Consider the following 25,272-nt stretch of genomic DNA (forward strand, 5'->3'; position numbering starts at 1 on the left):
CACGTTTCCTGCGATCGAAATAGCGGAGCCGACAGAGGTCCGACCGGGACCTAGTGCGGCTAGCACACACATCGCCCAGGACCTGAGCGTGGCTGTTCGGGAAGGACGGCCGCCGCTCCGGACACGACCTTTGGTCTCGGGGACAGCCAGCCCCCGAGCCAGCGGATGACAGCCTCCTGTTTCACGACACGGCTGCTACGCATGCAGCTCGTGGCCGGACCACTGTGTCGTGGGATCTCCTTCCCCGAGCCGCTCAAGACAGAACCCGGACCCCCGTGCAGCTAGCACACACGTCGCCCAGGACCGGAGCCCGGTGTCCACACCAGGACGACTGCCGCTCTGGACTGTCTGAATCGACGTTCCCCGGCACTGCGTAACTCCGAGCCGGTGAACGACAGCCTGACGCTTCGCGGCAAGTCTGTCTCCCATGCCGCTCGTGGCCGGACAACCGTGTCTTGGGATCGTTGTCCCCAGTCCGCCCGAGAAGGGACCTGGACCCCGGTGCGGCTAGCACACACGTCGCGCAGGACCGGAGCCTAGGCGCTCGGGAAGCCGGACCCACGCAGCCCGTAGAGGGACACACGTTTCCTGCGATCGAAATAGCGGAGCCGACAGAGGTCTGACCGGGACCTAGTGCGGATAGCACACATATCGCCCAGGACCTGAGCGTGGCTGTTCGGGAAGGACGGCCGCCGCTCTGGACAGCACAGATGCTTTGGTCTCGGGGACAGCCAGCCCCCGAGCCAGCGGATGACAGCCTCCTGTTTCACGACACGGCTGCTACGCATGCAGCTCGTGGCCGGACCACTGTGTCGTGGGATCTCCTTCCCCGAGCCGCTCAAGACAGAACCCGGACCCCCGTGCAGCTAGCACACACGTCGCCCAGGACCGGAGCCCGGTGTCCACATCCGGACGACTGCCGCTCTGGACTGTCTGAATCGACGTTCCCCGGGACGGCGTAACTCCGAGCCGGTGAACGACAGCCTGACGCTTCGCGGCAAGTCTGTCTCCCATGCCGCTCGTGGCCGGACAACCGTGTCTTGGGATCGTTGTCCCCAGTCCGCCCGAGAAGGGACCTGGACCCCGGTGCGGCTAGCACACACGTCGCGCAGGACCGGAGCCTAGGCGCTCGGGAAGCCGGACCCACGCAGCCCGTAGAGGGACACACGTTTCCTGCGATCGAAATAGCGGAGCCGACAGAGGTCCGACCGGGACCTAGTGCGGCTAGCACACACATCGCCCAGGACCTGAGCGTGGCTGTTCGGGAAGGACGGCCGCCGCTCCGGACAGGACAGAAGCTTTGGTCTCGGGGACAGCCAGCCCCCGAGCCAGCGGATGACAGCCTCCTGTTTCACGACACGGCTGCTACGCATGCCGCTCGTAGCCGGACAACTGTTTCTTGGGATCGTGGTCCCCATTCCGCCCGAGACGGGACCCGGACCCCGGTGCGGCTAGCACACACGTCGTGCAGGACCGGAGCCTAGGGGCTCGGGAAGCCGGACCCACGCAGCCCGTAGAGGGACACACGTTTCCTGCGATCGAAATAGCGGAGCCGACAGAGGTCTGACCGGGACCTAGTGCGGATAGCACACATATCGCCCAGGACCTGAGCGTGGCTGTTCGGGAAGGACGGCCGCCGCTCTGGACAGGACAGATGCTTTGCTCTCGGGGACAGCCAGCCCCCGAGCCAGCGGATGACAGCCTCCTGTTTCACGACACGGCTGCTACTCATGCAGCTCGTGGCCGGACCACTGTGTCGTGGGATCTCTTTCCCCGAGCCGCTCAAGACAGAACCCGGACCCCCGTGCAGCTAGCACACACGTCGCCCAGGACCGGAGCCCGGTGTCCACATCCGGACGACTGCCGCTCTGGACTGTCTGAATCGACGTTCCCCGGCACTGCGTAACTCCGAGCCGGTGAACGACAGCCTGACGCTTCGCGGCAAGTCTGTCTCCCATGCCGCTCGTGGCCGGACAACCGTGTCTTGGGATCGTTGTCCCCAGTCCGCCCGAGAAGGGACCTGGACCCCGGTGCGGCTAGCACACACGTCGCGCAGGACCGGAGCCTCAGCGCTCGGGAAGCCGGACCCACGCAGCCCGTAGAGGGACACACGTTTCCTGCGATCGAAATAGCGGAGCCGACAGAGGTCCGACCGGGACCTAGTGCGGCTAGCACACACATCGCCCAGGACCTGAGCGTGGCTGTTCGGGAAGGACGGCCGCCGCTCCGGACAGGACAGAAGCTTTGGTCTCGGGGACAGCCAGCCCCCGAGCCAGCGGATGACAGCCTCCTGTTTCACGACACGGCTGCTACGCATGCCGCTCGTAGCCGGACAACTGTTTCTTGGGATCGTGGTCCCCATTCCGCCCGAGACGGGACCCGGACCCCGGTGCGGCTAGCACACACGTCGTGCAGGACCGGAGCCTAGGGGCTCGGGAAGCCGGACCCACGCAGCCCGTAGAGGGACACACGTTTCCTGCGATCGAAATAGCGGAGCCGACAGAGGTCTGACCGGGACCTAGTGCGGATAGCACACATATCGCCCAGGACCTGAGCGTGGCTGTTCGGGAAGGACGGCCGCCGCTCTGGACAGGACAGATGCTTTGCTCTCGGGGACAGCCAGCCCCCGAGCCAGCGGATGACAGCCTCCTGTTTCACGACACGGCTGCTACTCATGCAGCTCGTGGCCGGACCACTGTGTCGTGGGATCTCTTTCCCCGAGCCGCTCAAGACAGAACCCGGACCCCCGTGCAGCTAGCACACACGTCGCCCAGGACCGGAGCCCGGTGTCCACATCCGGACGACTGCCGCTCTGGACTGTCTGAATCGACGTTCCCCGGCACTGCGTAACTCCGAGCCGGTGAACGACAGCCTGACGCTTCGCGGCAAGTCTGTCTCCCATGCCGCTCGTGGCCGGACAACCGTGTCTTGGGATCGTTGTCCCCAGTCCGCCCGAGAAGGGACCTGGACCCCGGTGCGGCTAGCACACACGTCGCGCAGGACCGGAGCCTAGGCGCTCGGGAAGCCGGACCCACGCAGCCCGTAGAGGGACACACGTTTCATGCGATCGAAATAGCGGAGCCGACAGAGGTCCGACCGGGACCTAGTGCGGCTAGCACACACATCGCCCAGGACCTGAGCGTGGCTGTTCGGGAAGGACGGCCGCCGCTCCGGACAGGACCTTTGGTCTCGGGGACAGCCAGCCCCCGAGCCAGCGGATGACAGCCTCCTGTTTCACGACACGGCTGCTACGCATGCCGCTCGTGGCCGGACCACTGTGTCGTGGGATCTCCTTCCCCGAGCCGCCCAAGACAGAACCCGGACCCCGGTGCGGCTAGCACACACGTCGCGCAGGACCGGAGCCTAGGGGCTCGGGAAGCCGGACCCACGCAGCCCGTAGAGGGACACACGTTTCCTGCGATCGAAATAGCGGAGCCGACAGAGGTCCGACCGGGACCTAGTGCGGCTAGCACACACATCGCCCAGGACCTGAGCGTGGCTGTTCGGGAAGGACGGCCGCCGCTCCGGACAGGACCTTTGGTCTCGGGGACAGCCAGCCCCCGAGCCAGCGGATGACAGCCTCCTGTTTCACGACACGGCTGCTACGCATGCAGCTCGTGGCCGGACCACTGTGTCGTGGGATCTCCTTCCCCGAGCCGCTCCAGACAGAACCTGGACCCCCGTGCAGCTAGCACACACGTCGCCCAGGACCGGAGCCCGGTGTCCACACCAGGACGACTGCCGCTCTGGACTGTCTGAATCGACGTTCCCCGGGACGGCGTAACTCCGAGCCGGTGAACGACAGCCTGACGCTTCGCGGCAAGTCTGTCTCCCATGCTGCTCGTGGCCGGACAACCGTGTCTTGGGATCGTTGTCCCCAGTCCGCCCGAGAAGGGACCTGGACCCCGGTGCGGCTAGCACACACGTCGCGCAGGACCGGAGCCTAGGCGCTCGGGAAGCCGGACCCACGCAGCCCGTAGAGGGACACACGTTTCCTGCGATCGAAATAGCGGAGCCGACAGAGGTCTGACCGGGACCTAGTGCGGATAGCACACATATCGCCCAGGACCTGAGCGTGGCTGTTCGGGAAGGACGGCCGCCGCTCTGGACAGGACAGATGCTTTGGTCTCGGGGACAGCCAGCCCCCGAGCCAGCGGATGACAGCCTCCTGTTTCACGACACGGCTGCTACGCATGCAGCTCGTGGCCGGACCACTGTGTCGTGGGATCTCCTTCCCCGAGCCGCTCAAGACAGAACCCGGACCCCCGTGCAGCTAGCACACACGTCGCCCAGGACCGGAGCCCGGTGTCCACATCCGGACGACTGCCGCTCTGGACTGTCTGAATCGACGTTCCCCGGGACGGCGTAACTCCGAGCCGGTGAACGACAGCCTGACGCTTCGCGGCAAGTCTGTCTCCCATGCCGCTCGTGGCCGGACAACCGTGTCTTGGGATCGTTGTCCCCAGTCCGCCCGAGAAGGGACCTGGACCCCGGTGCGGCTAGCACACACGTCGCGCAGGACCGGAGCCTAGGCGCTCGGGAAGCCGGACCCACGCAGCCCGTAGAGGGACACACGTTTCATGCGATCGAAATAGCGGAGCCGACAGAGGTCCGACCGGGACCTAGTGCGGCTAGCACACACATCGCCCAGGACCTGAGCGTGGCTGTTCGGGAAGGACGGCCGCCGCTCCGGACAGGACCTTTGGTCTCGGGGACAGCCAGCCCCCGAGCCAGCGGATGACAGCCTCCTGTTTCACGACAGGGCTTCTACGCATGCCGCTCGTGGCCGGACCACTGTGTCGTGGGATCTCCTTCCCCGAGCCGCCCAAGACAGAACCCGGACCCCGGTGCGGCTAGCACACACGTCGCGCAGGACCGGAGCCTAGGGGCTCAGGAAGCCGGACCCACGCAGCCCGTAGAGGGACACACGTTTCCTGCGATCGAAATAGCGGAGCCGACAGAGGTCCGACCGGGACCTAGTGCGGCTAGCACACACATCGCCCAGGACCTGAGCGTGGCTGTTCGGGAAGGACGGCCGCCGCTCCGGACAGGACCTTTGGTCTCGGGGACAGCCAGCCCCCGAGCCAGCGGATGACAGCCTCCTGTTTCACGACACGGCTGCTACGCATGCAGCTCGTGGCCGGACCACTGTGTCGTGGGATCTCCTTCCCCGAGCCGCTCCAGACAGAACCCGGACCCCCGTGCAGCTAGCACACACGTCGCCCAGGACCGGAGCCCGGTGTCCACACCAGGACGACTGCCGCTCTGGACTGTCTGAATCGACGTTCCCCGGGACGGCGTAACTCCGAGCCGGTGAACGACAGCCTGACGCTTCGCGGCAAGTCTGTCTCCCATGCCGCTCGTGGCCGGACAACCGTGTCTTGGGATCGTTGTCCCCAGTCCGCCCGAGAAGGGACCCGGACCCCGGTGCGACTAGCACACACGTCGCGCAGGACCGGAGCCTAGGCGCTCGGGAAGCCGGACCCACGCAGCCCGTAGAGGGACACACGTTTCCTGCGATCGAAATAGCGGAGCCGACAGAGGTCTGACCGGGACCTAGTGCGGATAGCACACATATCGCCCAGGACCTGAGCGTGGCTGTTCGGGAAGGACGGCCGCCGCTCTGGACAGGACAGATGCTTTGGTCTCGGGGACAGCCAGCCCCCGAGCCAGCGGATGACAGCCTCCTGTTTCACGACACGGCTGCTACGCATGCAGCTCGTGGCCGGACCACTGTGTCGTGGGATCTCCTTCCCCGAGCCGCTCCAGACAGAACCCGGACCCCCGTGCAGCTAGCACACACGTCGCCCAGGACCGGAGCCCGGTGTCCACACCAGGACGACTGCCGCTCTGGACTGTCTGAATCGACGTTCCCCGGCACTGCGTAACTCCGAGCCGGTGAACGACAGCCTGACGCTTCGCGGCAAGTCTGTCTCCCATGCCGCTCGTGGCCGGACAACCGTGTCTTGGGATCGTTGTCCCAAGTCCGCCCGAGAAGGGACCTGGACCCCGGTGCGGCTAGCACACACGTCGCGCAGGACCGGAGCCTAGGCGCTCGGGAAGCCGGACCCACGCAGCCCGTAGAGGGACACACGTTTCCTGCGATCGAAATAGCGGAGCCGACAGAGGTCCGACCGGGACCTAGTGCGGCTAGCACACACATCGCCCAGGACCTGAGCGTGGCTGTTCGGGAAGGACGGCCGCCGCTCCGGACAGGACCTTTGGTCTCGGGGACAGCCAGCCCCCGAGCCAGCGGATGACAGCCTCCTGTTTCACGACACGGCTGCTACGCATGCCGCTCGTGGCCGGACCACTGTGTCGTGGGATCTCCCCCGAGCCGCCCAAGACAGAACCCGGACCCCGGTGCGGCTAGCACACACGTCGCGCAGGACCGGAGCCTAGGGGCTCGGGAAGCCGGACCCACGCAGCCCGTAGAGGGACACACGTTTCCTGCGATCGAAATAGCGGAGCCGACAGAGGTCCGACCGGGACCTAGTGCGGCTAGCACACACATCGCCCAGGACCTGAGCGTGGCTGTTCGGGAAGGACGGCCGCCGCTCCGGACAGGACCTTTGGTCTCGGGGACAGCCAGCCCCCGAGCCAGCGGATGACAGCCTCCTGTTTCACGACACGGCTGCTACGCATGCAGCTCGTGGCCGGACCACTGTGTCGTGGGATCTCATTCCCCGAGCCGCTCAAGACAGAACCCGGACCCCCGTGCAGCTAGCACACAAGTCGCCCAGGACCGGAGCCCGGTGTCCACACCAGGACGACTGCCGCTCTGGACTGTCTGAATCGATGTTCCCCGGGACGGCGTAACTCCGAGCCGGTGAACGACAGCCTGACGCTTCGCGGCAAGTCTGTCTCCCATGCCGCTCGTGGCCGGACAACCGTGTCTTGGGATCGTTGTCCCAAGTCCGCCCGAGAAGGGACCTGGACCCCGGTGCGGCTAGCACACACGTCGCGCAGGACCGGAGCCTAGGCGCTCGGGAAGCCGGACCCACGCAGCCCGTAGAGGGACACACGTTTCATGCGATCGAAATAGCGGAGCCGACAGAGGTCCGACCGGGACCTAGTGCGGATAGCACACACATCGCCCAGAACCGGAGAGTGGCTGTTCGGGAAGGACCTCCGCAGCTCCGGACACGACCTTTGGTCTCGGGGACAGCCAGCCCCCGAGCCAGCGGATGACAGCCTCCTGTTTCACGACACGGCTGCTACGCATGCAACTCGTGGCCGGACCACTGTGTCGTGGGATCTCCTTCCCCGAGCCGCCCAAGACAGAACCCGGACCCCGGTGCGGCTAGCACACACGTCGCGCAGGACCGGAGCCTAGGCGCTCGGGAAGCCGGTCCCATGTAGCCCGTAGAGGGACACACGTTTCCTGCGATCGAAATAGCGGAGCCGACAGAGGTCCGACCGGGACCTAGTGCGGCTAGCACACACATCGCCCAGGACCTGAGCGTGGCTGTTCGGGAAGGACGGCCGCCGCTCTGGACAGGACCTTTGGTCTCGGGGACAGCCAGCCCTCGAGCCAGCGGATGACAGCTTCCTGTTTCACGACACGGCTGCTACGCATGCAGCTCGTGGCCGGACCACTGTGTCGTGGGATCTCCTTCCCCGAGCCGCTCAAGACAGAACCAGGACCCCCGTGCAGCTAGCACACATGTCGCCCAGGACCGGAGCCCGGTGTCCACATCCGGACGACTGCCGCTCTGGACTGTCTGAATCGACGTTCCCCGGAAGGCGTAACTCCGAGCCGGTGAACGACAGCCTGACGCTTCGCGGCAAGTCTGTCTCCCATGCCGCTCGTGGCCGGACCACTGTGTCATGGGATCGTTGTCCCCAGTCCGCCCGAGACGCGACCCGGACCCCGGTGCGACTAGCACACACGTCGCGCAGGACCGGAGCCTAGGCGCTCGGGAAGCCGGACCCACGTAGCCCGTAGAGGGACACACGTTTCCTGCGATCGAAATAGCGGAGCCGACAGAGGTCCGACCGGGACCTAGTGCGGCTAGCACACACATCGCCCAGGACCGGAGCGTGGCTGTTCGGGAAGGACCTCCGCCGCTCCGGACACGACCTTTGGTCTCGGTACAGCCAGCCCCCGAGCCTCCGGCTCGGGAAGCCGGACCCACGCAGCCCGTAGAGGGACACACGTTTCCTGCGATCGAAATAGCGGAGCCGACAGAGGTCCGACCGGGACCTAGTGCGGCTAGCACACACATCGCCCAGGACCGGAGCGTGGCTGTTCGGGAAGGACCTCCGCTGCTCCGGACACGACCTTTGGTCTCGGGGACAGCCAGCCCACGAGCCTCCTGTTTCACGACACGGCTGCTACGCATGCAGCTCGCGGCCGGACCACTGTGTCGTGGGATCTCATTCCCCGAGCCGCCCAAGACAGAACCCGGAGCCCCGTGCAGCTAGCACACACGTCGCCCAGGACCGGAGCCCAGTGTCCACGTCCGGACGACTGCCGCTCTGGACTGTCTGAATCGCCGTTCCCCCGGACGGCGTAACTCCGAGCCGGAGTTACATGCAACTGGAAACTCCGCGTTAACTCTTTCACCGCAAGCCTAAATATAACCCTCGGCGCAATGGGAGAAGACTGAAAAGCGGGCCTCAGAAAAAGCATTGCGATTACCCTTGGACGATCGAAAAGTGTCCCCAAAGGAAGGCTTTGGGTAGAAGTGAACTCCCCAGGGGAGCCTTTATGCAGCCCCACATGCAACTGGACCCTCCGTATTCGCTCTTTCACAGCAACCCTAAATATAGCCCTCGGCGCAATGGGAGAAGACTGAAAACTCGGGCCTCAGAAAAAGCATTGCCATTCCCCTTGGACCATCCAAAATTGCCCCCAACGGAAGGCTTTGGGTACAAGTGAACTCCCCAGGGGAGCCTTTACGCAGCCCTACATGCAATTGGACCCTCCGTGTTCGCTGTTTCCGAGCAACACTAAAGATATCCCTAGCCGGCATGGGAGACGACTGAAAACTCGGGCCACAGAAAACTCATTCCAAGCCCCTTTCGCCCATCCAAAAATGACCCGAAAGGAAGGCTTTGAGTACAAGTGAAGTCCCCAGGGGAGCCTTTATGCAGCCCCACATGCAACTGGACCCTCCGTATTCGCTCTTTCACAGCAACCCTAAATATAACCCTGGCCCGAATTGAAGACGACTGCAAACTCGGGACACAGAAAACGGGTTACAAGCCCCATTCGCCCATCCAGAAGTGCCCCCAAAGGAAGGCTTTGGGTACAAGTGAACTCCCCAGGGGAGCCTTTATGCAGCCCCACATGCAACTGGACCCTCCTTGTTCACTGTTTACGAGCAACCCTAAATATACCCCTAGCCACCATGGCAGAAGACTGAAAACTCGGGCTCCAGAAAATGTGTTTCAAGCCCCATTCACCCATCCAGAAGTGCCCCCAAAGGAAGGCTTTGGGTACAAGTGAACTCCCCAGGGGAGCCTTTATGCAGCCCCAGATGCAACTGGACCCTCCGGGTTCTCTCTTTCACCGCAAGCCTAAATATAGCCCTAGCACGCCTGGCAGTCGACTGAAAGCTCGGGCCACAGAAAATGTGTTAGGAGCCCCATTCGCCCATCCAAAAGTGCACCCAAAGGAAGGCTTTGGGTACATCTGAACTCCCCAGGGGAGCCTTTACGCAGCCCCACATGCAACTGGACCCTCCTTGTTCACTGTTTACGAGCAACCCTAAATATACCCCTAGCCACCATGGCAGAAGACTGAAAACTCGGGTTCTAGAAAATGCGTTTCAAGCCCCATTTAACCATCCAGAAGTGCCCCCAAAGGAAGGCTTTGGGTACAACTGAACTCCCCAGGGGAGCCTTAACGCAGCCCCACATGCAACTGGACCCTCCGGGTTCACTCTTTCACCGCAAGCCTAAATATAGCCCTCGGCGCAATGGGAGAAGACTGAAAAAGCGGGCCTCAGAAAACGCATTGCGATTCCCCTTGGACCATCCAAAAGTTCCCCCAAAGGAAGGCTTTGGGTACAACTGGACTCCCCAGGGGAGCCTTTATGCAGCCCCACATGCAACTGGACCCTCCGTATTCGCTCTTTCACAGCAACCCTAAATATAGCCCTGGCCCGCCTGGCAGTCGACTGAAAACTCGGGCCCCAGAAAATGCATTAAAAGCCTAATTCGCCCATCCAAAAGTGCCCCCAAAGGAAGGCTTTGGGTACAAGTGAACTCCCCAGGGGAGCCTTTACGCAGCCCCACATGCAACTGGACCCTCCTTGTTCACTGTTTACGAGCAACCCTAAATATACCCCTAGCCACCATGGCAGAAGACTGAAAACTCGGGCTCCAGAAAATGCGTTTCAAGCCCCATTCACCCATCCAGAAGTGCCCCCAAAGGAAGGCTTTGGGTACATCTGAACTCCCCAGGGGAGCCTTTATGCAGCCCCACATGCAACTGGACCCTCCGGGTTCACTCTTTCACCGCAAGCCTAAATATAGCCCTAGCACGCCTGGCAGTCGACTGAAAGCTCGGGCCACAGAAAATGTGTTACGAGCCCCATTCGCCCATCCAAAAGTGCCCCCAAAGGAAGGCTTTGGCTACATCTGAACTCCCCAGGGGAGCCTTTCCGCAGCCCCACATGCAACTGGACCCTCCTTGTTCACTGTTTACGAGCAACCCTAAATATACCACTAGCCAGCATGGCATAAGACTGAAAATTCGGGCTCTAGAAAATGCGTTTCAAGCCCCATTTACCCATCCAGAAGTGCCCCCAAAGGAAGGCTTTGGGTACAAGTGAACTCCCCAGGGGAGCCTTTATGCAGCCCCACATGCAACTGGACCCTCCGGGTTCACTCTTTCACCGCAAGCCTAAATATATCCCTCGGCACAATTGGAGAAGACTGAAAAAGCGGGCCTCAGAAAACGCATTGCGATTCCCCTTGGACCATTCAAAAGTGCCCCCAAAGGAAGGCTTTGGGTACAACTGGACTCCCCAGGGGAGCCTTAACGCAGCCCCACATGCAACTGGACCCTCCGTATTCGCTCTTTCACAGCAACCCTAAATATAGCCCTGGCCTGCCTGGCAGTCGACTGAAAACTAGGGCCCCAGAAAATGCATTAAAAGCCTAATTCGTCCATCCAAAAGTGCCCCCAGAGGAAGGCTTTGGGTACAACTGAACTCCCCAGGGGAGCCTTTACGCAGCCCCACATGCAACTGGACCCTCCTTGTTCACTGTTTACGAGCAACCCTAAATATATCCCTAGCCACCATGGCAGAAGACTGAAAACTTGGGCCCCAGAAAATGCGTTTCAAGCCCCATTCACCCATCCAGAAGTGCCCCCAAAGGAAGGCTTTGGGTACAAGTGAACGCCCCAGGGGAGCCTTTATGCAGCCCCACATGCAACTGGACCCTCCGGGTTCACTCTTTCACCGCAAGCCTAAATATAGCCCTAGCGCGCCTGGCAGTCGACTGAAAGCTCGGGCCACAGAAAATGTTTTACGAGCCCCATTTGGCTATCCAAAAGTGCCCCCAAAGGAAGGCTTTGGCTACATCTGAACTCCCCAGGGGAGCCTTTACGCAGCCCCACATGCAACTGGACCCTCCGTGTTCGCTCTTTACAGACACCCTAAATATAACCCTAGCCAGCATGGCAGAAGACTGAAAACTCGGGCCACAGAAAAAGCGTTTCAAGCCCCTTTTGCCCATCCAGAAGTGCCCCCAAAGGAAGGCTTTGGGTACAAGTGAACTCCCCAGGGGAGCCTTTATGCAGCCCCACATGCAACTGGACCCTCCGGGTTCACTCTTTCACCGCAAGCCTAAATATTGCCCTAGCACGCCTGGCAGTCGACTGAATGCTCGGGCCACAGAAAATGTGTTACGAGCCCCATTCGCCCATCCAAAAGTGCCCGCAAAGGAAGTCTTGGGTACATCTGAACTCCCCAGGGGAGCCTTTACGCAGCCCCACATGCAACTGGACCCTCCGTGTTCGCTCTTTACAGCAACCCTAAATATAACCCTAGCCAGCATGGCAGAAGACTGAAAACTCGGGCCACAGAAAAAGCGTTTCCAGCCCCTTTCTCCCATCCAGAAGTGCCCCCAAAGGAAGGCTTTGGGTACAAGTGAACTCCCCAGGGGAGCCTTTATGCAGCCCCACATGCAACTGGACCCTCCGTATTCGCTCTTTCACAGCAACCCTAAATATAACCCTGGCTCACATGGCAGACGACTGAAAAATCGGGCCCCAGAAAATGTGCTACAAGCCCCATTCGACCATCCAAAAGTGCCCCCAAAGGAAGGCTTTGGGTACAACTGAACTCCCCAGGGGAGCCTTTATGCAGGCCCATACGCAACTGGACCCCCCGTGTTCGCTGTTTACAAGCAACCCTAAATATAACACTAGCCAGCATGGCAGAAAACTGAAAACTCGGGCCCCAGAAAATGCGTTAAAAGCCTAATTCGCCCATCCAAAAGTGCCCCCAGAGGAAGGCTTTGGGTACAAGTGAACTCCCCAGGGGAGCCTTTACGCAGTCCCACATGCAACTGGACCCTCCGTATTCGCTCTTTCACAGCAACCCTAAATAAAACCCTAGCCACCATGGCAGAAGACTGAAAACTCGGGCTCCAGAAAATGCGTTTCAAGCCCCATTCACCCATCCAGAAGTGCCCCCAAAGGAAGGCTTTGTGTACATCTGAACTCCCCAGGGGAGCCTTTATGCAGCCCCACATGCAACTGGACCCTCCGGGTTCACTCTTTCACCGCAAGCCTAAATATAGCCCTAGCACGCCTGGCAGTCGACTGAGAGCTCGGGCCACAGAAAATGTTTTACAAGCCCCATTTGGCTATCCAGAAGTGCCCCCAAAGGAAGGCTTTGGGTACAAGTGAACTCCCCAGGGGAGCCTTAACGCAGCCCCACATGCAACTGGACCCTCCGTATTTGCTCTTTCACAGCAACCCTAATTATAGCCCTGGCCCGCCTGGCAGTCGACTGAAAACTCGGGCTCCAGAAAATGCGTTAAAAGCCTAATTCGCCCATCCAAAAGTGCCCCCAGAGGAAGGCTTTGGGTACAAGTGAACTCCCCAGGGGAGCCTTTACGCAGCCCCACATGCATCTGGACCCTCCGGGTTCACTCTTTCACCGCAAGCCTAAATTTAGCCCTAGCACGCCTGGCAGTCGACTGAAAGCTCGGGCCACAGAAAATGTGTTACGAGCCCCATTCGCCCATCCAAAAGTGCCCCCAAAGGAAGGCTTTGGGTACATCTGAACTCCCCAGGGGAGCCTTTACGCAGCCCCACATGCAACTGGACCCTCCGTGTTCGCTCTTTACGGCAACCCTAAATATAACCCTAGCCAGCATGGCAGAAGACTGAAAACTCGGGCCACAGAAAAAGCGTTTCAAGCCCCTTTCGCCCATCCAGAAGTGCCCCCAAAGGAAGGCTTTGGGTACAAGTGAACTCCCCAGGGGAGCCTTTATGCAGCCCCACATGCAACTGGACCCTCCGTATTCGCTCTTTCACAGCAACCCTAAATATATCCCTGGCCCGCATGGCGGACGAATGAAAAATCGGGCCACAGAAAACGTGCTTCAAGCCCCATTCGACCATCCAAAAGTGCCCCCAAAGGAAGGCTTTGGGTACAACTGAACTCCCCAGGGGAGCCTTTACGCAGCCCCATATGCAACTGGACCCCCCGTGTTTGCTGTTTACAAGCAACCCTAAATATAAAACTAGCCAGCATGGAAGAAAACTGAAAACTCGGGCCACAGAAAAAGCGTTTCAAGCCCCATTCACCCATCCAGAAGTGCCCCCAGAGGAAGGCTTTGGGTACAAGTGAACTCCCCAGGGGAGCCTTTATGCAGCCCCACATGCAACTGGACCCTCCGGGTTCACTCTTTCACCGCATCCTAAATATAACCCTCCGCGCAATGGGAGAAGACTGAAAAAGCGGGACTCAGAAAACGCATTGCGATTCCCCTTGGACCATCCAAAAGTGTTCCCAAAGGAAGGCTTTGGGTACAACTGGACTCCCCCGGGGAGCCTTTACGCAGCCCCACATGCAACTGGACCCTCCGTATTCGCTCTTTCACAGCAACCCTAAATATAGCCCTAGCACGCCTGGTAGTCGACTGAAAACTCGTGCCCCAGAAAATGCATAAATAGCCTAATTCACCCATCCAAAAGTGCCCCCAGAGGAAGGCTTTGGGTACAACTGAACTCCCCAGGGGAGCCTTAACGCAGCCCCACATGCAACTGGACCCTCCGTATTCGCTCTTTCACAGCAACCCTAAATATAGCCCTGGCCCGCCTGGCAGTCGACTGAAAACTCGGGCCCCAGAAAAACTGTTAAAAGCCTAATTCGCCCATCCAAAAGTGCCCCCAGAGGAAGGCTTTGGGTACAACTGAACTCCCCAGGGGAGCCTTTACGCAGCCCCACATGCAACTGGACCCTCCTTGTTCACTGTTTACGAGCAACCCTAAATATACCCCTAGCCACCATGGCAGAAGACTGAAAACTCGGGCTCCAGAAAATGCGTTTCAAGCCCCATTCACCCATCCAGAAGTGCCCCCAAAGGAAGGCTTTGGGTACATCTGAACTACCCAGGGGAGCCTTAACGCAGCCCCACATGCAACTGGACCCTCCTTGTTCGCTCTTTACAGCAACCCTAAATATAACCCTAGCCAGCATGGCAGAAGACTGAAAACTCGGGCCACAGAAAAAGCGTTTCAAGCCCCTTTCGCCCATCCAGAAGTGCCCCCAAAGGAAGGCTTTGGGTACAAGTGAACTCCCCAGGGGAGCCTTTATGCAGCCCCACATGCAACTGGACCCTCCGTGTTCGCTCTTTCACAGCAACCCTAAATATATCCCTGGCCCGCATGGCAGACGAATGAAAAATCGGGCCCCAGAAAACGTGCTACAAGCCCCTTTCGCCCACCCAAAAGTGCCCCCAGAGGAAGGCTTTGTGTACAAGTGAACTCCCCAGGGGAACCTTTATGCAGGTCCATACGCAACTGGACCCCCCGTGTTCGGTATTTACAAGCAACCCTAAATATAACACTAGCCAGCATAGCAGAAAACTGAAACCTCGGGCCAGAGAAAAACTGTTAAAAGCCTAATTCGCCCATCCAGAAGTGCCCCCAGAGGAAGGCTTTGGGTACAACTGAACTCCCCAGGGGAGCCTTTATGCAGCCCCACATGCAACTGGACCCTCCGTATTCGCTCTTTCACAGCAACCCTAAATATAGCCCTGGCCCGCCTGGCAGTCGACTGAAAACTCGGGCCCCAGAAAATGCGTTAAAAGCCTAATTCGCCCATCCAAAAGTGCCCCCAGAGGAAGGCTTTGGGTACAAGTGAACTCCCCAGGGGAGCCTTTACGAAATCCCACATGCAACTGGACCCTCCGTATTCGCTCTTTCACAGCAACCCTAAATAAAACCCTAGCCACCATGGCAGAAGACTGAAAACTCGGGCTCCAGAAAATGCGTTTCAAGCCCCATTCACCCATCCAGAAGTGCCCCCAAAGGAAGGCTTTGGGTACATCTGAACTCCCCAGGGGAGCCTTTATGCAGCCCCACATGCAACTGGACCCTCCGGGTTCACTCTTTCACCGCAAGCCTAAATATAGCCCTAGCACGCCTGGCAGTCGACTGAAAGCTCGGGCCACAGAAAATGTGTTACGAGCCCCATTCGCCCATCCAGAAGTGTCCCCAAAGGAAGGCTTTGGGTACATCTGAACTCCCCAGGGGAGCCTTTACGCAGCCCCACATGCAACTGGATCCTCCGTGTTCGCTCTTTACAGCAACCCTAAATATAACCCTAGCCAGCATGGCAGAAGACTGAAAACTCGGGCCACAGAAAAAGCGTTTCAAGCCCCTTTCACCCATCAAGAAGTGCCCCCAAAGGAAGGCTTTGGGTACAAGTGAACTCCTCAGGGGAGCCTTTATGCAGCCCCACATGCAACTGGACCCTCCGTATTCGCTCTTTCACAGCAACCCTAAATATAGCCCTGGCCCGCCTGGCAGTCGACTGAAAACTCGGGCCCCAGAAAATGCGTTAAAAGCCTAATTCGCCCATCCAGAAGTGCCTCCAAAGGAAGGCTTTGGGTACAACTGAACTCCCCAGGGGAGCTTTTACGCAGCCCCACATGCAACTGGACCCTCCTTGTTCACTGTTTACGAGCAACCCTAAATATAAACCTAGCAACCATGGCAGAAAACTGAAAACTCGGGCTCCAGAAAATGCGTTTCAAGCCCCATTCACCCATCCAGAAGTGCCCCCAAAGGAAGGCTTTGGGTACAAGTGAACTCCCCAGGGGAGCCTTAACGCAGCCCCACATGCAACTGGACCCTCCGTGTTCGCTCTTTCACAGCAACTCTAAATATAGCCCTGGCCCGCATGGCAGTCGACTGAAAACTCGGGCCACAGAAAAACTGTTAAAAGCCTAATTCGCCCATCCAAAAGTGCCCCCAGAGGAAGGCTTTGGGTACAAGTGAACTCCCCAGGGGAGCCTTTATGCAGCCCCACATGCAACTGGACCCTCCGAGTTCACTCTTTCACAGCAACCCTATATATAGCCCTGGCCCGCCTGGCAGTCGACTGAAAACTCGGGCCCCAGAAAATTCGTTAAAAGCCTAATTCGCCCATCCAAAAGTGCCCCCAGAGGAAGGCTTTGGGTACAACTGAACTCCCCAGGGGAGCCTTAACGCAGCCCCACATGCAACTGGACCCTCCGTATTCGCTCTTTCAGAGCAACCCTAAATATAGCCCTGGCCCGCCTGGCAGTCGACTGAAAACTCGGGCCCCAGAAAATGCGTTAAAAGCCTAATTCGCCCATCCAAAAGTGCCCCCAAAGGAAGGCTTTGGGTACAACTGAACTCCCCAGAGGAGCCTTTATGCAGCCCCACATGCAACTGGACCCTCCGGGTTCACTCTTTCACCGCAAGCCTAAATATAGCCCTAGCACGCCTGGCAGTCGACTGAAAGCTCGGGCCACAGAAAATGTGTTACGAGCCCCATTCGCCCATCCAAAAGTGCCCCCAAAGGAAGGCTTTGGGTACATCTGAACTCCCCAGGGGAGCCTTTATGCAGCCCCACATGCAACTGGACCCTCCGTGTTCGCTCTTTACAGCAACCCTAAATATAACCCTAGCCAGCATGGCAGAAGACTGAAAACTCGGGCCACAGAAAATGCGTTTCAAGCCCCATTCACCCATCCAGAAGTGCCCCCAAAGGAAGGCTTTGGGTACATCTGAACTCCCCAGGGGAGCCTTTATGCAGCCCCACATGCAACTGGACCCTCTGTATTCGCTCTTTCACCGCAAGCCTAAATATATCCCTCGGCGCAATGGGAGAAGACTGAAAAAGCGGGCCTCAGAAAACGCATTGCGATTCCCCTTGGACCATCCAAAAGTGCCCCCAAAGGAAGGCTTTGGGTACAACTGGACTCCCCAGGGGAGCCTTAACGCAGCCCCACACGCAACTGGACCCTCCGTATTCGCTCTTTCACAGCAACCCTAAGTATAGCCCTGGCCCGCATGGCAGTCGACTGAAAACTCGGGCCCCAGAAAAACTGTTAAAAGCCTAATTCGCCCATCCAGAAGTGCCGCCAGAGGAAGGCTTTGGGTACAACTGAACTCCCCAGGGGAGCCTTAACGCAGCCCCACATGCAACTGGACCCTCCGTATTCGCTCTTTCACAGCAACCCTAAATATAGCCCTGGCCCGCCTGGCAGTCGACTGAAAAATCGGGCCCCAGAAAATGCGTAAAAAGCCTAATTCACCCATCCAAAAGTGCCCCCAGAGGATGGCTTTGGGTACAAGTGAACTCCCCAGGGGAGCCTTTACGCAGCCCCACATGCAACTGGACCCTCCTTGTTCACTGTTTACGAGCAACCCTAAATATACCCCTAGCCACCATGGCAGAAGACTGAAAACTCGGGCTCCAGAAAATGCGTTTCAAGCCCCATTCACCCATCCAGAAGTGCCCCCAAAGGAAGGCTTTGGGTACAACTGAACTCCCCAGGGGAGCCTTTATGCAGCCCCACATGCAACTGGACCCTCCGTATTTGCTCTTTCACAGCAACCCTAAATATAGCCCTGGCCGCTTGGCAGTTGACTGAAAACTCGGGCCCCGGAAAATGCGTTAAAAGCCTAATTCGCCCTTCCAAAAGTGCCCCCAGAGGAAGGCTTTGGGTACAACTGAACTCCCCAGGGGAGCCTTAACGCAGCCCCACATGCAACTGGACCCTCCGGGTTCACTCTTTCACCGCAAGCCTAAATATAGCCCTAGCACGCCTGGCAGTCGACTGAAAGCTCGAGCCACAGAAAATGTGTTACGAGCCCCATTCGCCCAACCAAAAGTGCCCCCAAAGGAAGGCTTTGGGTACATCTCAACTCCCCAGGGGAGCCTTTACGCAGCCCCACATGCAACTGGACCCTCCGGGTTCGCTCTTTACAGCAACCCTAAATATAACCCTAGCCAGCATGGCAGAAGACTGAAAACTCGGGCCACAGAAAAAGCATTTCAAGCCCCTTTCGCCCATCCAAAAGTGCCCCCAAAGGAAGGCTTTGGGTACATCTGAACTCCCCAGGGGAGCCTTTACGCAGCCCCACATGCAACTGGACCCTCCGTGTTCGCTCTTTACAGCAACCCTAAATATAACCCTAGCCAGCATGGCAGAAGACTGAAAACTCGGGCCACAGAAAAAGAGTTTCAAGCCCCTTTCGCCCATCCAGAAGTGCCGCCAGAGGAAGGCTTTGGGTACAACTGAACTCCCCAGGGGAGCCTTAACGCAGCCCCACATGCAACTGGACCCTCGGTATTCGCTCTTTCACAGCAACCCTAAATATAGCCCTGGCCCGCCTGGCAGTCGACTGAAAAATCGGGCCCCAGAAAATACATTTAAAGCCTAATTCGCCCATCCAAAAGTGCCCCCAGAGGAAGGCTTTGGGTACAACTGAACACCCCAGGGGAGCCTTTATGCAGCCCCACATGCAACTGGACCCTCCGGGTTCACTCTTTCACCGCAACCCTAAATATAGCCCTAGCACGCCTGGCAGTCGACTGAAAGCTCGGGCCACAGAAAATGTGTTACGAGCCCCATTCGCCCATCCAAAAGTGCCCCCAAAGGAAGGCTTTGGGTACATCTCAACTCCCCAGGGGAGCCTTTACGCAGCCCCACATGCAACTGGACCCTCCGTGTTCGCTCTTTACAGCAACCCTAAATATAACCCTAGCCAGCATTGCAGAAGACTGAAAACTCGGGCCCCAGAAAATGCATTAAAAGCGTAATTCGCCCATCCAAAAGTGCCCCCAGAGGAAGGCTTTGGGTACAACTGAACTCCCCAGGGGAGCCTTAACGCAGCCCCACATGCAACTGGACCCTCCGTATTCGCTCTTTCACAGCAACCCTAAATATAGCCCTGGCCCGCCTGGCAGTCGACTGAAAACTCGGGCCACAGAAAATGCATTAAAAGCCTAATTCACCCATCCAAAAGTGCCCCCAGAGGAAGGCTATGGGAACAACTGAACTCCCCAGGGGAGCCTTTATGCAGCCCCACATGCAACTGGACCCTCCGGGTTCACTCTTTCACCACAAGCCTAAATATAGCCCTAGCAAGCCTGGCAGTCGACTGAAAGCTCGGGCCCCAGAAAACGTGCTACAAGCCCCATTCGCCCATCCCAAAGTGCCCCCAAAGGAAGGCTTTGGGTACAAGTGAACTCCCCAGGGGAGCCTTTATGCAGGCCCATACGCAACTGGACCCCCCGTGTTCGTTGTTTACAAGAAACCCTAAATATAACCCTAGCCAGCATGGGAGAAAACTGAAAACTCGGGCTCCAGAAAAACTGTTAAAAGCCTAATTCGCCCATCCAAAAGTGCCCCCAGAGGAAGGCTTTGGGTACAAGTGAACTCCCCAGGGGAGCCTTTATGCAGCCCCACATGCAACTGGACCCTCCGGGTTCACTCTTTCACAGCAACCCTAAATATAGCCCTGGCCCGCCTGGCAGTCGACTGAAAACTCGGGCCCCAGAAAATGCGTTAAAAGCCTAATTCGCCCATCCAGAAGTGCCCCCAGAGGATGGCTTTGGGTTCAATTGAACTCCCCAGGGGAGCCTTTACCCAGCCCCACATGCAAATGGACCCTCCGTGTTCGCTCTTTCACAGCAACCCTAAATATAGCCCTGGCCAGCCTGGCAGTCGACTGAAAACTCGGGCCCCAGAAAAACTGTTAAAAGCCTAATTCGCCCATCCAAAAGTGCACCCAAAGGAAGGCTTTGGGTACAACTGAACTCCCCAGGGGAGCCTTTACGCAGCCCCACATGCAACTGGACCCTCCTTGTTCACTGTTTATGAGAAACCCTAAATATACACCTAGCCACCATGGCAGAAGACTGAAAACTCGGGCCACAGAAAATGCGTTTCAAGCCCCATTCACCCATCCAGAAGTGCCCGCAAAGGAAGGCTTTGGGTATAAGTGAACTCCCCAGGGGAGCCTTTATGCAGGCCCACATGCAACTGGACCCTTCGGGTACACTCTTTCACCGCAAGCCTAAATATAGCCCTCGGCGAAATGGGAGAAGACTGAAAAAGCGGGCCTCAGAAAACGCATTGCGATTCCCCTTGGAACATCCAAATGTGCCCCCAGAGGAAGGCTTTGGGTACAACTGGACTCCCCAGGGGAGCCTTAACGCAGCCCCACATGCAACTGGACCCTCCGGGTTCACTCTTTCACAGCAACCCTAAATATAGCCCTGGCCCTCCTGGTAGTCGACTGAAAACTCGGGCCCCAGAAAATGCGTTAAAAGCCTAATTCGCTCATCCAAAAGTGCCCCCAGAGGATGGCTTTGGGTACAACTGAACTCCCCAGGGGAGCCTTAACGCAGCCCCACATGCAACTGGACCCTCCGTATTCGCTCTTTCACAGCAACCCTAAATATAGCCCTGGCCCGCCTGGCAGTTGACTGAAAACTCGGGCCCCAGAAAATGCGTTAAAAGCCTAATTCTCCCATCCGAAAGTGCCCCCAGAGGAAGGCTTTGGGTACAAGTGAACTCCCCAGGGGAGCCTTTACGCAGCCCCACATGCAACTGGACCCTCCTTGTTCACTGTTTACGAGCAACCCTAAATATACCCCTAGCCACCATGGCAGAAGACTGAAAACTCGAGCTCCAGAAAATGCGTTTCAAGCCCCATTCACCCATCCAGAAGTGCCCCCAAAGGAAGGCTTTGGGTACAAGTGAACTCCCCAGGGGAGCCTTTATGCAGCCCCACATGCAACTGGACCCTCCGGGTTCACTCTTTCACAGCAACCCTAAATATAGCCCTGGCCCGCCTGGCAGTCGACTGAAAACTCGGGCCCCAGAAAATGTGTTAAAAGCCTAATTCGCCCATCCAGAAGTGCCCCCGGAAGAAGACTTTGGGTACAACTGAACTCCCCAGGGGAGCCTTAACGCAGCCCTTCATGCAACTGGACCCTCCGTATTTGCTCTTTCACAGCAACCCTAAATATATCCCTGGCCGCTTGGCAGTCGACTGAAAAGTCGGGCACCAGAAAAAGCGTTAAAAGCCTAATTCGCCCATCCAAAAGTGCCCCCAGAGGAAGGCTTTGGGTACAACTGAACTCCCCAGGGGAGCCTTTATGCAGCCCCACATGCAACTGGACCCTCCTTGTTCACTCTTTCACCGCAAGCCTAAATATAGCCCTCGGCGCAATGGGAGAAGACTGGAAAAACGGGCCTCAGAAAACGCATTGCGATTCCCCTTGGACCATCCAAAAGTGCCCCCAGAGGAAGGCTTTGTGTACAACTGGACTCCCCAGGGGAGCCTTAACGCAGCCCCACATGCAACTGGACCCTCCGTATTCGCTCTTTCACAGCAACCCTAAATAAAACCCTAGCCAGCATGGCAGAAGACTGAAAACTCGGGCCCCAGAAAAACTGTTAAAAGCCTAATTCGTCCATCCAAAAGTGCCCCCAGAGGAAGGCTTTGGGTACAAGTGAACTCCCCAGGGGAGCCTTTATGCAGCCCCACATGCAACTGAACCCTCTGGGTTCACTCTTTCACCGCAAACCTAAATATAGCCCTAGCACGCCTGGCAGTCGACTGAAAGCTCGGGCCACAGAAAATGTGTTACGAGCCCCATTCGCCCATCCAAAAGTGCCCCCAGAGGAAGGCTTTGGGTACATCTTAAATCCCCAGGGGAGCCTTTACGCAGCCCCACATGCAACTGGACCCTCCGTGTTCGCTCTTTACAGCAACCCTAAATATAGCCCTAGCCACCATGGCAGAAGACTGAAAACTCGGGCCACAGAAAAAGCGTTTCAAGCCCTTTCGCCCATCCAGTAGTGCCCCCAAAGGAATGCTTTGGGTACAACTGAACTCCCCAGGGGAGCCTTTATGCAGCCCCACATGCAACTGGACCCTCCGTGTTCGCTCTTTACAGCAACCCTAAATATACCCCTAGCCAGCATGGCAGAAAACTGAAAACTCGGGCCACAGAAAAAGAATTTCAAGCCCCTTTCGCCCATCCAGTAGTGCCCCCAAAGGAAGGCTTTGGGTACAAGTGAACTCCCCAGGGGAGCCTTTATGCAGCCCCACATGCAACTGGACCCTCCTTGTTCACTGTTTACAAGCAACCCTAAATATACCCCTAGCCACCATGGCAGAAGACTGAAAACTCGGGCTCCAGAAAATGCGTTTCACGCCCCATTCACCCATCCAGAAGTGCCCCCAAAGGAAGGCTTTGGGTACAATTGACCTCCCCAGGTGAGCCTTTATGCAGCCCCACATGCAACTGGACCCTCCGTGTTCACTCTTTTACCGCAAGCCTAAATATGTCCCTAGCACGCCTGGCAGTCGACTGAAAGCTCGGGCCACAGAAATTGTGTTACGAGCCCCATTCACCCATCCAAAAGTGCCCCCAAAGGAAGGCTTTGGGTACATCTGAACTCCCCAGGGGAGCCTTTACGCAGCCCCACATGCAACTGGACCCTCCGTGTTCGCTCTTTACAGCAACCCTAAATATAACCCTAGCCAGCATGGCAGAAGACTGAAAACTCGGGCCACAGAAAAAGCGTTTCAAGCCACTTTCGCCCATCCAGAAGTGCCCCCAAAGGAAGGCTTTGGGTACAAGTGAACTCCCCAGGGGAGCCTTTAAGCAGCCCTACATGCAACTGGACCCTCCGGGTTCACTCTTTCACCGCAAGCCTAAATACAGCCCTAGCACGCCTGGCAGTCGACTGAAAGTTCGAGCCACAGAAAATGTGTTACGAGCCCCATTCGCCCATCCAAAAGTGCCCCCAAAGGAAGGATTTGGGTACAACTGAACTCCCCAGGGGAGCCTTTATGCAGCCCCACATGCAACTGGACCCTCCTTGTTCACTGTTTACGAGCAACCCTAAATATACCCCAGGCCACCATGGCAGAAGACTGAAAACTCGGGCTCCAGAAAATGCGTTTCAAGCCCCATTCACCCATCCAGAAGTGCCCCCAAAGGAAGGCTTTGGGTACAACTGATCTCCCCAGGGGAGCCTTTATGCAGCCCCACATGCAACTGGACCCTCCGTGTTCACTCTTTCACCGCAAGCCTAAATATATCCCTCGGCGCAATGGGAGAAGACTGAAAAAGCGGGCCTCAGAAAACGCATTGCGATTCCCCTTGGACCATCCCAAAGTGCCCCCAAAGGAAGGCTTTGGGTACAACTGGACTCCCCAGGGGAGCCTTAACGCAGCCCCACATGCAACTGGACCCTCCGTATTCGCTCTTTCACAGCAACCCTAAATATAGCCCTGGCGCGCCTGGCAGTCTACTGAAAACTCGGGCCCTAGAAAAACTGTTAAAAGCCTAATTCGCCCATCCAAAAGTGCCCCCAGAGGAAGGCTTTGGGTACAACTGAACTCCCCAGGTGAGCCTTTATGCAGCCCCACATGCAACTGGACCCTCCGTATTCGCTCTTTCACAGCAACCCTAAATATAGCCCTGGCCCGCCTGGCAGTCGACTGAAAACTCGGGCCCTAGAAAAACTGTTAAAAGCCTAATTCGCCCATCCAAAAGTGCCCCCAGAGGAAGGCTTTGGGTACAACTGAACTCCCCAGGTGAGCCTTTATGCAGCCCCACATGCAACTGGACCCTCCTTGTTCACTGTTTACGAGCAACCATAAATATACCCCTAGCCACCATGGCAGAAGACTGAAAACTTGGGCTCCAGAAAATGCGTTTCAAGCCCCATTCGCCCATCAAGAAGTGCCCCCAAAGGAAGGCTTTGGGTACAACTGAACTCCCCAGGGGAGCCTTTATGCAGCCCCACATGCAACTGGACCCTCCGGGTTCACTCTTTCACCGCAAGCCTAAATATAGCCCTAGCACGCCTGGCAGTCGACTGAAAGCTCGGGACACAGAAAATGTGTTACGAGCCCCATTCGCCCATCCAAAAGTGCACCCAAAGGAAGGCTTTGGGTACATCTGAACTCCCCAGGGGAGCCTTTACGCAGCCCCACATGCAACTGGACCCTCCGTGTTCGCTCTTTACAGCAACCCTAAATATAACCCTAGCCAGCATGGCAGAAGACTGAAAACTCGGGCTCCAGAATATGCGTTTCAAGCCCCATTCACCCATCCAGAAGTGCCCCCAAAGGAAGGCTTTGTGTACAACTGAACTCCCCAGGGGAGCCTTAACGCAGCCCCACATGCAACTGGACCCTCCGTATTCGCTCTTTCACAGCAACCCTAAATATAGCCCTGGCCTGCCTGGCATTCGACTGAAAACTCGGGCCCCAGAAAATGCATTAAAAGCCTAATTCGCCCATCCAAAAGTGCCCCCAGAGGAAGGCTTTGGGTACAACTGAACTCCCCAGGGGAGCCTTTATGCAGCCCCACATGCAACTGGACCCTCCGCGTTCACTCTTTCACCGCAAGCCTAAATATATCCCTCGGCGCAATGGGAAGAGACTGAAAATGCGGGCCTCAGAAAACGCATTTCGATTCCCCTTGGACCATCCAAAAGTGCCCCCAAAGGAAGGCTTTGAGTACAACTGGACTCCCCAGGGGTGCCTTAACGCAGCCCCACATGCAACTGGACCCTCCATATTCGCTCCTTCACAGCAACCCTAAATATAGCCCTGGCCCGCCTGGCAGGGCTATATATAAAACTCGAGCCCCAGAAAATGCGTTAAAAGCCTGATTCGCCCATTCAAAAGTGCCCCCAGAGGAAGGCTTTGGGTACAACTGAACTCCCCAGGGGAGCCTTAACGCAGCCCCACATGCAACTGGACCCTCCGTATTCGCTCTTTCA

The sequence above is a fragment of the Anas platyrhynchos genome, chromosome 20 (genome assembly GCF_047663525.1).
Source record: "Anas platyrhynchos isolate ZD024472 breed Pekin duck chromosome 20, IASCAAS_PekinDuck_T2T, whole genome shotgun sequence".
NCBI lineage: Eukaryota > Metazoa > Chordata > Aves > Anseriformes > Anatidae > Anas > Anas platyrhynchos.